Source organism: Equus przewalskii, chromosome 14 (genome assembly GCF_037783145.1).
Source record: "Equus przewalskii isolate Varuska chromosome 14, EquPr2, whole genome shotgun sequence".
NCBI classification, from domain to species: Eukaryota; Metazoa; Chordata; class Mammalia; order Perissodactyla; family Equidae; genus Equus; species Equus przewalskii.
In genome coordinates this window covers 46,006,799-46,020,541 of record NC_091844.1, presented here as the reverse complement: position 1 = coordinate 46,020,541, position 13,743 = coordinate 46,006,799, and the positions used below count along the sequence as shown (strand labels likewise).

The window sequence follows — 13,743 nt, the reverse complement described above, 5'->3', positions numbered from 1 at the left end:
GGGGGATTCAGGGAGAAAAAGCACACACACAAAAAAAGATTGGCAACAGTTGTTAGCTCAGGTGCCAATCTTAAAAAAAAAACAAAACATAAGTGAATGTTCATGGCAGCATTATTCATAATAGCCAAAAACTAAAAACAATCCAAATCAGCCGGTGGGTGGATAAACAAAATGTAGTATAGCCATGCAATGGAATACTATTCAGCATAAAAAGATAAAAACTAAAGTCTGTTACTACATAGATGAACTTTGAAAACATTATACTAAGGCAAAGAAGCCAGATGCAAAAGGTCACACATAGTTTGATTCCATTTATCTCAAATATGGGCAAAAGGTAAATTTACAGAGATAGAAAGCAGATCATTGACTGCCTGCAGCTGGGGATGAGAGCAGGGATTAACTGCAAAAGGCATGAAGGAACTTTTGGAGATGATAAAAGATGTTCTAAAACTTGACAGTGGTGATGGTTACCAAGTCAATAAATTCAGTAAAAACCACTGAACTGTACACTTACAATAAGTGCATTTGTAGAATGAATTTATCTCAATAAATCTGGTTGTTTAAAAAGGAAATGAGCAGTCACCTGCCTTCCGGAAGTTCATAGTCCAAGAAGATACAGATAATGTTTTAAATAAAATTGGAGTATGTTAATTGAGAGAAAAAACAACATACTGGAGGAGGGGGGTGCTATTACTTCCAGCTATGTCAATGTTACTCGTATCAAACCAAGATCCCTGGAAGAAGGTAAACATCCTGACATTCTCCACTGCTTTTCCCTTGTGGCTTCTTCCAATTTTCAGTGCAGGTAGATCTTCGAGCAGAGGATAGTAATGTATAGCTTTCAGCTATGATTTGAGAAGCCAAGGTACCAGAGATAAGGAAATCACAACAAAAAGACCGCCAACAAGTTGCAAAGCTTCTCCCTTGAGGCATCTGCCAAGTTCTAAGTTGTACAGGACAACAAGCTCAGAAGCAGGGCAGGAAGCTGGAGCTAAGAAACTATAAATCCAAGGATTGCTCATAGCAGACAGAATTTGGAGTTCAGGACCCTCAAGGATGAATGGCCTTAGTAAATATCCCAGATTTTTGGTTGAAATCCCTGAAGTAAAATGAAAGGTCATACTCAAGCTGAGATGAATAAACCAACTCTCACAAGGACTGAAATCCAGCCTTAAATTGTGCTCCTCACTAACTGGATCAAGGGGATCTGCCCCTACTCTAACGGGGTCTAACTGCTGCCTGAGGGAAATTACATCTTCTCCGGAGGAATGTTGGTCCACAACCTCAAGGGTTCCCCAAGCAAAATTTGAAATTGGCCCCTGTACACGGAGGGCAAGGAGAGACCGAGGAAAGAGGAAGGCCACTCCAGATTGGTAGGTGGCAGTTTTAATAAGCGAGGGAACTTACTTACAGGCTTGTCTCGAGTGGCGCAGGACGAGTAGATCTCCACATCCGCCCACCAGAATCGTAACAGTTTATATATAGAGGCCTTAACTGGGTTCCATCATGTGTACAGTCCAGATGGTCTCTACAACACACTGCTCTCTCAAGGCTGCGTCCTTGAAATGGCTCCAGCTATGGCAATGGAGAGTGGAATGCACATTCCAAGGCCAGGGGCGGGGGTGAGGAGCCTCCAAGTGCCCAGTCCAGGTCTCAGATCAAGTAGTGGTCACGTCATCCGATGACCTCCTCCAGCAAGGAATAGCACATCACCCAGATCACATGTAAATTTGGATATGCAAAGTCTGGCACTGAATGGGAACTTAGCACGTATGTCAAGAGGAAGGACCAAATAAGCATAAAACGTGAAAATACAATACAAACAGATCCACCAGCAATCTAGATATTGAAATAATTGTTAAATATGTTCATGAAAATAGATTGAGAAGTGGAAAATTTCACCAGAGAACCGAAATCTATGAAAAAGCATCCATAATTTAAAACCTTCCCACAAAGAAAATTCCAGGCCCAGAGACCTTCATTGGTGAATTCTTCCAAATATTTATGAAAGAAATAATGCCAACATTACACAAGCTCCTATAGAGAATAGAAAGAGAGGGAATTCTTCTGAATCCTTTTTTTTTTTTTTTAAAGATTTTATTTTTTCCTTTTTCTCCCCAAAGCCCCCCGGTACATAGTTGTGTATTCTTTGTTGTGGGTTCTTCTAGTTGTGGCATGTGGGACGCTGCCTCAGCGTGGTCTGATGAGCAGTGCCATGTCCGCGCCCAGGATTCGAGCCAACGAAACACTGGGCCGCCTGCAGCGGAGCGCGCGAACTTAACCACTCGGCCACGGGGCCAGCCCCCTTCTGAATCCTTTTACATGGCCAGCATAACCTTGATATCAAAACCCAAGAAGGATGTTAAAAGAAAAGAACACATGCCAATCTCTTTTATGAATATAGATACAAAAATTCTAAACAAATGGAGTTCAGCAATATATAAAAATAGTAGTTCATCACAATCAAATTGAGTTTACTTCAAAAATTTAAGATTGGATTAACATTTGAAAATTAATTCAATTAATCTGTGAATTTCACCACATTCACAGAATCAAGGGAAAAAACTCATATTTTCATCTCAATAGATGCAGCAAAAACATCTGATAAGATTCGACATGCATTCATAGTAAAAAAAAAAATTACCAAAATTAGGAATAGAAAGGAAGTTTCTTCATTTAATGAAGGGCATATTTTTAAAATCTACCACAAACACCACACTGGGTGAAATATTGAAAGCTTTATCCCTAAGATCTGGAATGTAACAAGAATACCAGCCATCACTGCTTTGATTCAACCTTGAGTTAGCCCATGAAACAAAACAAGAAAAGAAAGAAATTGTATAAGAAGTGGAAAGGAAGAAATAAAACTGTCAGTATGCACAGATGACATAATTATAGAGAAATCTAAAAGAATGCGTATGAGCTATTAGAATTAATGTGAATTTAGCAAATATAGGTCCAAAAACAAATTGCGTTTTTACATACCAGCCAAAAAGAATTTGAAAATAAAACTTTTTTATGACATTATCTTAAAATGATATTTTTACTCAAAAATGAATTTGAAGAAATAATTCTAAAGAAAGATGTTCGAAACTCAACACAGAAACGAGATATTTCTGAGAGAAAATAAAGAAGACAGACGTAGAGAAAGAATTCCTAACTGAGTGATGGAAGACCACACTGCAAAGAGACCAATGTGCCTCTATATTGATCTGTCGGTTCCCTGCAATCCCAATCAAAAGTGCTTGCTGGAATTTTTTAACAGAAAATGACAAGGTGATTCTAAAACTGATATGAAAATTCAAGGGGCCTACAATAGCTACAGCCATCTTGAAGACCACCAACATTGGCAGTGTGGTGGGAAAAGGATGATCTTTACATTAAACGACTTTTAAGTAAAGGAAATATGCATAGTTTTTTAAATGAATCTTAATCTCTATCACATAGCACGCACACACACACACACGCACACACACACACAGATCAATTCCAGATAGATTAGATCCAAATGAGGAAGATTAAACAATAAAGCACCTGGATGATAACATAAGAAAATGTCTTTGCGACCTGTCTTAGAACGCAGAAAGCACTAAGCACAGAGGAAACAATCATAAATAAAGACCACGTTATTCTGTTTATCAAAAGATAACTTTAGGAGAGTGAAAAGTAGAAGATACCTGCATAACATATATGCGACAAAAGATTTATACTGCAAATATAACGAGAAACACTCAAAATCAATAAAAAAAAAAAACCAGCAACCAAATTTAAAGAATGGGCAAGAGATTTATAAGAGAGGACATCCAAATAACTGACAAACTTATGAAACACTTTTCAATATCATTAGCAATTAGGAAAATCTACTTTAAAATCACAATGGAATGTCATTGCACACCACCAGATTGGCTGGGGTTTTTTTGGTTCGAAACAGACTATACCAAGTGTTGATGGGGATATAGAAACTCTCTGACATTGCTGGTATGGATGCAAATTGTGCAACCAATTTGGAAAACAGCTTATCCTTATCCACGGAATCTGAAGACATGCATATCCTCTGACCCAGCATTTCTACTTCGAGTTATATAGCTAACAGAAATACATGCTTATGAGCACCAGACTCTTGCAAGAATGTTCATGGCACATTATTTGAAATAGAAGCTTAAAACAGTACAAATGTCGCCTACAGCAAACAGGATAACTAATTGGGGTATATTCAGAATGAAAATGAATTAACTACAGCTATTCTAAACAACATGTATAAATCTTTAAAACATAAAGTTAAAAGAAAAAATCCAGACACAAGAAGGGTACTTGCTGCATGAACCCATTGATATAAAAACTTACATAAGGACAGAACAAGTTATCTTTTGGGAAAGGGTAATGACTGGGAGAGAGCAAGAGGGAAGCTTATGGGTGATAGTAATGTATTTTTTTACCTGAGTGATGGTAACAAGGGTATGTTTATGTGGTAAAAATTCATCAAGCCAATATATACAACATACATACATATCTGTATGTATATATGTATATGTGTGGATAATTTATAAACAATGCTTGCTTTGGAAAATGCTATAAGAAAGCAGATTAAATGTCTATTAAAGAATTTCTAGAGCTAACATTTTGTTGATTGGTTGGTCTGTGTCACAGTTGCCCTTCTTCAGGAGGAGGCAGAATCAGCCAGATGGCCTACTGCCTACTTTCTATGGGGGACATATTGATGGCAACTCTCAGATATGTTCCCCCAAACACAATCAATGTGTCTCCTCTGCAAACAGCAGAGCTGGAATTCACTGTTGTCTTTCCAGTGTTGGAAATGGATTCACACTGATTTATCTCTATTTTCTCATCTGCAACACTCACCACCCACTCACCAATAATCACAGCCATTTATTTTATAGTGCTCAGGCAAAGATGGGCTGCAGTCTTTGTCCCTGAAAAGGTGAAAGGTGACTTGTCCCTGTGGTGCTTTGGGACCAGCTTTCCTGACCACTGGTCCTACTCTTCAATGGTTTGGGAGAGCAGTCTGGACTGGAAACACAGGCACGGAAGTCATGGACACATGGATGGCACGTGAAGGCCTGGTTCTAAAGGAGCTCATGCTAAGAGCGTGAGTGGGAAGTGGGGCAGGAGACGGCTGAGGCTAGAACCCTGAATAGACAAATGCCAGCATTTAAAGAATGCATAGACCTAGAGGTGCCAGGAAAAAAAAAAAAAATGACTGCAAAGGGGCAATCAGACAGGTGAAAGGACACCATCACATTAGAAGATGGCTGTTCTAACGAGTCTACACAATCTCTACAGAAAGATTCTGATTCTCTAACTATGAGCCCCAAGGAACATGGAAGAGTGGGAGAGAGAAGCAGGCCCTGGCTCCCTATCTCAGCATTCCAGCAACAGACACTGAGAGGAGGGGAGGTAAGCACACTGTCTGTTCTGACATTGTCCCCTCCTCCCCAGCACAAGTACAAACTGTTGGTGAGCAGATCCTTCCTATGGGTCTCCCTTCAGAGGCAGACAATGCACCCTCCAATATGAGCAGCAACCAGTGCACCCCTGGGAACGGTGCAGAAGAGTTAGAAGTGAGGGCCTGTCGCCCATAAGAACTAAATTAGTACACAACTGCGAATACTCATTTGTCATATAAATGCAAGGTTTGATGTACCCACTGGGCACTCAGAGCCAGCGTGATATTCTGAAAAGGAGGTGGACAAAGTTGCTCTTCTCTGTCTTGGCCTTCAGGACACCTCTATTTCTATTCTGGACTTTCTCTTTTGCTCTGGCTTAACCTCAGAAAATTCATAACCGTGTGACAAAGAGAAAATGAAATGAAATGAAGACAGTTCCAGCATTTCAACCTATGCATTTCTATTCTCAAGTTTCTAAACTTACTCTATTGAACATCCCTTCAGGAAAATGACTTGCCCTCCCAAAACACACCACAAGACCCTCCTTCCAGAAGGATCTCCCTTGAACTTCTCTTTCATCTGGACATTAGTGCCTTATGATCTCCAACCTTAATTGTGAACTCTTTGATCTCTCCATGGTCCAGCCTCTCCTCACCTGTTCACCTGTTCTCACTGCCCCCAAGCAGAGATCTTTGCTTTGAGGTGACCTCTCTCTCCACGCCCATCTCCCCCACCCACTCCCACCTTTGCTTCATCTTCTGCTCATGCCTCATCTCTTCCCTTTCCCTTCAAACACCTCCACCCAAGCAAAGCTATCAATAGCCTTCCTGACACTGACCTCCTTCTGGGACATGTAGCACCATATCTGCAGACAATTTGCACTCATTACATTCCATGGAGCATGTGTGAAGTGTTTTAAAACATGGAACTGTGGGCCCAGGGTTATCTCCAGGAAAACCAGCAGCCTGTCTCCTCAGAAGCCTCACAGGGTAACATCATTTAGCTTAATGAATATTTCCTGGTCCAAGATTTATTTCCTAGACTTGCAGGCTCAACTGCCAAATGCACCATCACACCACGAATAGACTGTTTCCTAGGAAGGACTTACATGACCCAGGCTCGTAAGACCCACTCGCTTGGAGCCAGTACAGAAGAGTGGTTATGAGCTTAGATACCAAGGCCAAACTGCCTGGATTCAGACTCCAACTCCATCACTTGCTGACTGTGCAAACTTGGGCCAAGTACTGAACCTCTCAGGGCTATTTTACCTTCTTGGTAAAATGGAGATATTAGTAGTAACATTCTCAAAGATTGTTGTGATGATTAAATAAGCTAATGCATGCAAAATGCTTGAAACAAAGCCCAGCACATAGTAAGCACTCAATAAAGACTAGCTGTCATTTTTTAAAGTAAATCATAAGAGTAATTTATTAATTTATAACGATAAACATAAGTGCCCCAAGGAAATTATATTCATAAAATCTAGCTAGCTTTGTCTCTGCTTGGTAAACATGGACCAAGACCAAGCAACTTTGTTACAGGATTCAAATAACGAGAAGCAGTAGAGCATTATGGTGAAGAACTTGGGCTTTACATCAACGGATGAATGGATAAAGAAGATGTATATACACACACAGTGGAATATTACACAGTCATGAGAAAGATGAAATTGTGCCATTTGCGACAACAGGGATGGACCTTGAGGGTATTATGCTAAGTGAAATAAGTCAAAGAGAGATAGAAAAATACCTTATGATTTCACTCATATGTAGAAAAAAGCCACGTAGATACAGAGAACAGATTGGTGGTTATCAGAGAGGAAAGGGGATGGAGGAGGGCAAAAAGGGTAAAGGGGCACATTTGTACAGTGATGGATGAAACTAGACTTTTGGTGGTGAACACAATGTAGTCTATACAGAAGTTGAAATACAGTGATGTACATCTGAAATTTATATACTGTTATAAACCAATGCTACCTCAATAAAAAAAAAAGAACTTGGGCTTTTAATCCTGTCTCCAGCCCTTATTAACTGTGTAACGTTGGGCAACTTCTTTAACTTCTCTAAGCCTTAGTTCCTCATCTCTACAACAGGGATGATGACAAAATTTTCATCATAGGGTTGTTGTTAAGATTAATGGAAAGAGCCTACACGAGCTTCACACTATGCCTAGCACACAGAAACCACCCACTATACAACAGCTCTTATTGCTAATATTTAACCCCAACCCAGTGTTCATTTCGTTATACTCAGCTGCCTCTTGAAACAATCAACCTCTCTCTCTCTCCTTTCCTTGTTTTATTTTCTTCAACACCCAGATAGCATCTTCTGATATTATGATCCTTATGCAAACTCACAAAGAACTTTCACAAGGCCTAGATTGCAACAAATAAGACATGCTGGTCTACAGGGCAGAGGCAGGTGCCAAGAGAGGAGTCCCATGCTTGAGTATGACCCTGCCATGTGATCTGCGTTACGTTGGTCTGGATATCAACTCTGCTCTTCCTCCGTCTTGAGGAATGAAGACAATCAATATGGAAATAATTTGGAAAGTTTAAAGTACTATACAATGTTAACCACTAATAGCAATAATAATAAACAATTTTGTACCCTAATTTGAGAAAGAACACACAGTGAAGGGAAACATACTGGACCCCAAAATAGAACATCTTGGTTTCCCCATCTGCACATTAGAGATACTAATGACTTTCCTATTGCACTCATCTGAGACATGAAACGAGCGACGTCAAGCTCCTTGAAGGGATAGATTCTGTAGAAATAACAAAAAGAATGTAATCCCCGTGTGGGAGGGAAATTGAGACACCTCACTCTGGCAGCACAGAATTGAGGTGAGCAATGAAGCCCAAAATGAAACCAGAATTGGCTCCTCTGATATTGCCTCGTGCTGCTACCATCCATTGCAACTGTCAGCTCCCCCTACTAAGGAGCAAGGATTGAAACCCAAGTCTGGCAAGACTCCCACTCTCACTTCTCATTTATCTGTACTGGGGTCTATTAGAGGCTCAGAACTGGATTTTCTTCTGTGCCTGGAAAAATATTTCATCTTCCAGTCACCTACAAGAGATGAACAATGAATATCAAGGAAAACAACTGACTCTCAAAATAGACTCTTCCCCCAAGGGCACTAATAGAATACTTGCCTCAGAGTCTTCAAAATCCAGAACACCTGGAACATCCGGTGGCATCCTAACCAAGCAGGCCTACCTCAAAAGGGCTCACGGCTCTAATAGCTATGCACGCTGGGGAATAGAGCTCTCATTGCCCTAAGAAAAGTGTTAGCTGGTAACGAACATCCTGCTACTGATCTTCTGGTATGATAGATGTTAAAATGCAAAATGCTCCATGAAGACCGTATGTTAAAGTTCACAGTCATTTGCAGCTTAATGTTAAGAAGCATCAGATCTTTTTGTGGTATGAATTACCTTTCCAAGAGGGAAAAATACACATTAAATCAAAAAGCAGTAGACGCCAGCCACTTTACATTTTTACCAGGGTCCAGCCTCAAGCTGTGGTGGCTGATTCAATTGATTGAAAAAGATCACTTCATATGATAGAACCACTTTACCTGTGAGAACTTTCTATTTTATCTCTAAGAGGAATGCCATTGCAGTTTTGAATGTGTGCATCTGGACAGGAGGAAATAGGATACATGAATTTATTTGAAGATCGTACTTGGAAGGAAAAATATCTTAGAAATTTTAATGTTTCATCAAAATGAAAAATTGTAATCCCTCGGAATATGGAGTAGATAAAAGAAAATTAGAAAAACCTATAAAGTTCAGTTTATTTCCTTAATTGAGGCAGACGATTGTTTTCCACAACCCAAAAGGTACAGGTGACAATGAAATATATTCTGAGGGACACAAAGTAGTTGTTTGAGGAGGGAAAATAAATAAGTTACTTAAAGATCTGGGGTTTACCAAAGGTGAGGGCAACTGGAAAGTATCTCCAGGTGCTGTGCTCACTGAGTTCCTCACAGAACAGGCTTGATTTGGGGGTGACAAGCATTTGGCTGCCCTGCACTTTGCTGAGCGCTGGCTAGCCAGGCCTGGCAGAAGTTTTGGTGACCACAGAGCCACAGCATTAGAAAATACCCTAGAAGGGTTCCAAAGATAAAGCCTGAAGTTTTACCCACATGACAGGAAACAAGGGCCTTGAGGATTGACATCTTAGGAGGCCGCTTCTTGAGAAAATAAATATGACACAAAGCTGTTTGCAGCCTCAAGGGGAACAAAAGCTACCCAAGTCCATAGCTACCTCAGTAAGGGGTGTCAGTGGCTATTACAACAGCCAGAAGAGTCATCTGAGATCGTGCATGAGGAAGAAGACGAACGAGGTGTTCCTCTCAGGGCACTGCCATTCCCAGCAGGAAGGGAAAGTCCCCCTTCCTGCTGACAGCAGATTGAACCTTCAGATCCCAGGGGAGGGCTCTGCAACACAGGGCAAAGGACAAACTGAATTCCACCTCAGGACAACTGGCCAAACAGCTATCCACTAATGGTCGTTAAAATCAAATAAAGCTTCTCAGATAGCAGAATCAAACTTTACGGACTTTTCATTTTCAGGATTATAATTTGGTTTCCTGAATTGTATTCTGTGTTTGGCACCCGCCATCTTGGGTGGAAGTTAAGCAGAAGCACAGGAGGAAGGGGGCGTCAGGAGTGGGGGAGGCTTGGAAAAAGGCTCAAGAACTACTGAATCCCCCTCCCAGGGGCAGAACTGGGCACCAGGTGCATATGTCCCCAAAAGACTTGTACCACTGTGCTCATGACAGCGCCATTCCTCAAAGCCCCAAACTGAAGACAGCCCAGCATTTCAGCACGAGAATGGATACATAAATTTCAAAAGAATGAATTAACACACAGCAATAAAAAAGAACATCACTGATACTCGCAGCAATGAGTGAATCTTGACAGCATCAAATTGAGGAAAAATCAGACTCAAAACGGTGCAAACTGAGTGATTCCATTGTTATGAAGTTCAAGTAAAGGCAAAATTAACCTACGGTGATAGAAATCAAAATAGTGATAACTTTGGACTGGACTGGAAAGAGGTTTTAACAATAAAGGTATATGAGGAAACTCTCTGGGGTGGTGAATATATAAGTGTTTACATATACAAAAAGTTCATCAAACTATATAATTCACATTAGTGCATTTTCCTGTGTATAAATTATCTTTTTAAATTTATTTTCAAAGGAATTTTTTTTAGTAAGATAGGAACTATCTGTTCTGTAAAGGTCTGGTAAATCGTTCCCACCACATTAAATATTATGCTTAAAAAAATGTTTAACACACACACACACAAACACACACACACTCAAACTCATTCCCCACCTACCTACTGGTTACAATGTTGAATGCTGAGTTAGTCTTGGACAACTTGCACCTTGATAAACTAAACTACGCATTTTTTAATCTGTTGAATTCACTAAATTGTGTTATCTACCTTGCTTTCACAGTGTTAAAATTCCTAACAGGTATTTCATTATTTCTTACCGGGTCTCGTAATAAAAACAAGTGTCAGTGTGCAAACCAAACACAAACCAGTTGCACTCAGGAAAATGGTAAACTCCCTTTTAACTCTATTGTGAATTAGAGTATAGATGTCATGTTTTCAATTGCTTTTAAATTTTACGAGTGACTTATTCAAATGTTTTAAAGTATAGCTTTCCTAATTTTAATTCCTCTAGTCTCCTAGAATTACTGCTAAAGTTATTATTGTTTAAAAATACTGAATGACCCAAAATTGCGAGTTGGTTGCACACCCAATCACCACCATGGTTCTGTTTCATAAATATGAGGACACTGCTGTGTTTCTGAGGCTGCAGCCTGGCCTCTGCCCGCCCCATCCACTGCTCTTCTGTGTGTTCCGGTTAGTGTCACCTCCTATGTCTTCACTTCCTCCCTCCCCACCCTCCCATCTACCCCAGCAAGGACAGCTCATCTGAGATGCCACAAGCTTCCCACCTATTTCTCAATGAACTGCCTTCTAGATCAAATTTTCCTTCCTTTCCTCTTTCTCTGCTACTCAAACTCATCCATGCTCTTTGATTACAATTTTGGAGCTTTATAAAAATAAGAAGATGGCTATTACATAGTCTACACTAAATATTTTGCTCTCACATATTGTTACTTGAAGAGCAGGTCAGCTGAAAATATGCATTTTCCACTTGTAAGGCATCCATTTTGTATATGCTGTAATTTAGTTTATGTCTGGCTTTCAACTCACACCTGCAATTCCAAATGGAACTCCTGAACAGACTAATGAATGGTTTTATGAAATAAACAGAAAAGAAAATAACCTAGCAAATCTTACAGAGCCCAATACAGTTTCCAAATATATAACTTTATTTCTGTGACAAATGTAGCCAAATATTAAATAAGGAAATGGAAACATTTTTAAGTGTTAAAGAGAAACCACTCTCGTGTTACAGTCATGTCCACAGAATAAGTGTGTATCTTCAGGTCTCCTCTTAGGTTCCAGAGACTCACAGACTCACAAACCTGGAATTTAAACACAGCTGGAGCTTGCTGACACCTCTACTTTTGTATTCCTGGATTTCCTTAATTCTCATGCCTCTAAGAGGATGACTAGCTGACCATATCTGCTCAAGGTGGGACCAAACGCCCTGGGTAGTTCCTACCAGACGTGACTTGCAGAAGCAAAACACACAGTGTAGTGGAGACACATTTAAGTCTGCCATCATTTTAGATGTAGAAATAGTACAGAAGAAGAGTCAAGAAAAAGTTTGTGTATTACTGTCAGCCTGTCAACTCTCAACAAATTAGAAGGTTCCACTCACCTAAACTCAACTTTGGTCTAACGGCTGGTTAGTTGAACTGATGGTTCCTGTGCTTATCAAAATAGCATCTGTCAATCCTGGCAAAAAGGTGAATTGTGTCTGTCTGTCCTCTTGCAGTGCTAAAACTAATTATTAGGATCTTAAAATCCTTTTGATGGATTAAGAGTTGCCAGTGAGCACAGTTAAACAAACCATTGGGTTGAGAACAAAATTTTTCCACACTGCAACAATCTGCTAATGAGCCAACTGCTGCCACATTAATCAGTTAGGAACATGAACAATATAAAAATTTTAATTTTTTTCTCTTTCCAATTTGAGATAATTTACATACAATAAAATGCATAGGCTTTAAGTGTCTATTTGCTGAGTTTCAACAAACGTATATATCCATGTAACCATAACACTGGTCAAGATATATAAAATTTTCCAGCACCACAGAAATTTCCCTCATGCCCCTTCCAGTCAATCCTACCACCACTGCCGAGAGGCAACCACTGTTCTAATTTCTATGACCATAGATTAGCCTTGAACGTTCTGGAGCTTCACGCAAATGGAATCATACAGTATGAATTATTTTGCATCTGAATTCTTTCACTCAATATAATGTTTTCAAAGCTCATCCAAGTTGTGTATGTCTGTATTTTATTAGTTTATTACGTAAATATTCCACAGTATGTTCTTCCACCCTCCTGGTAATGGACATTCGGTTTGTTTTCAGTTTGAGGCTATGAAAAATAAAGTGCTCCAAACATTCTTTTACAAGTCTTTTGGTGAACATATGCTTCATTTCTCATAGGTACATACCCAGGAGTAGATTTGCTGAGTCATAGGGTTTAACTTTATAAGAAATTGTTGAACCATTTTTTTTCACATGAACACTTCCACCTTCTCCAGTTTCATCCACTGATGCCCATATGCCAGCCCCCAACCACAGGCCCATTCTAAAGAAGGGAACGCATAATTTAAGATTTTCCTTTTCTTTTGTTTCTTTCTGCTCTGGCAGGTAACTTTGGTTGTCATTGGCAGGAGCAGTTTTAAGACCTCAGTCTCAACCACTGAAGGTAAAAAAGAGCGCTCAAAAGAAGGGTTAGCTGCCCAAACAGGCCTTCAGAGGCTCTGCCCACAAGGAGATCTTATGGTCATTGTTGCAAGGGCATCAATTCCTGGATTAGCCTCTGGGCTTAGGCAGCTGGAAACAATTTTTTTTTCATTAATACCACTTGGTTTTCGCAGTGAAATCACTGCTAAAAGGGAGGGTATTATGCAAATTAATATTATAATTAGCTGCTTATTACTAAGGTAATCTCGGACAAGTCTTCCCTTTTGTTTCTGCTTTGGAGACTTGGGGCTCCCCAGATCCTCCTGGGTGGCTCAATGGCTGGCACGGGCATTACGGGGAGGAAAGCTGTTGTTCACATTAAGATGGCTCCAGTTTTGGGATGATCAGCAGCTATGCTCTTCACAGGATAGAGATTCATCCCTTTGATAATCTAAAAAACAAGGAAACAAAAGG

At 40.0% G+C, this 13,743-nt stretch overlaps 1 long non-coding RNA gene across 2 annotated transcripts in view; it reads right to left on the bottom strand.

Annotated features, from left to right (window-relative positions):
* LOC103559798 (uncharacterized) overlaps positions 1-13,743 on the bottom strand; it is a 173,812-nt gene that overhangs the window by 149,588 nt on the left and 10,481 nt on the right. The window contains exon 3 of one of the 2 annotated variants that reach the window (XR_547056.2): positions 9,185-13,720. The exons of the other annotated variant lie outside the window; for it this stretch is intronic. This is a non-coding gene — a long non-coding RNA (uncharacterized lncRNA). Of the gene's footprint in view, positions 1-9,184; positions 13,721-13,743 lie in introns of those variants that run through there. 2 annotated transcript variants of the gene reach the window in all.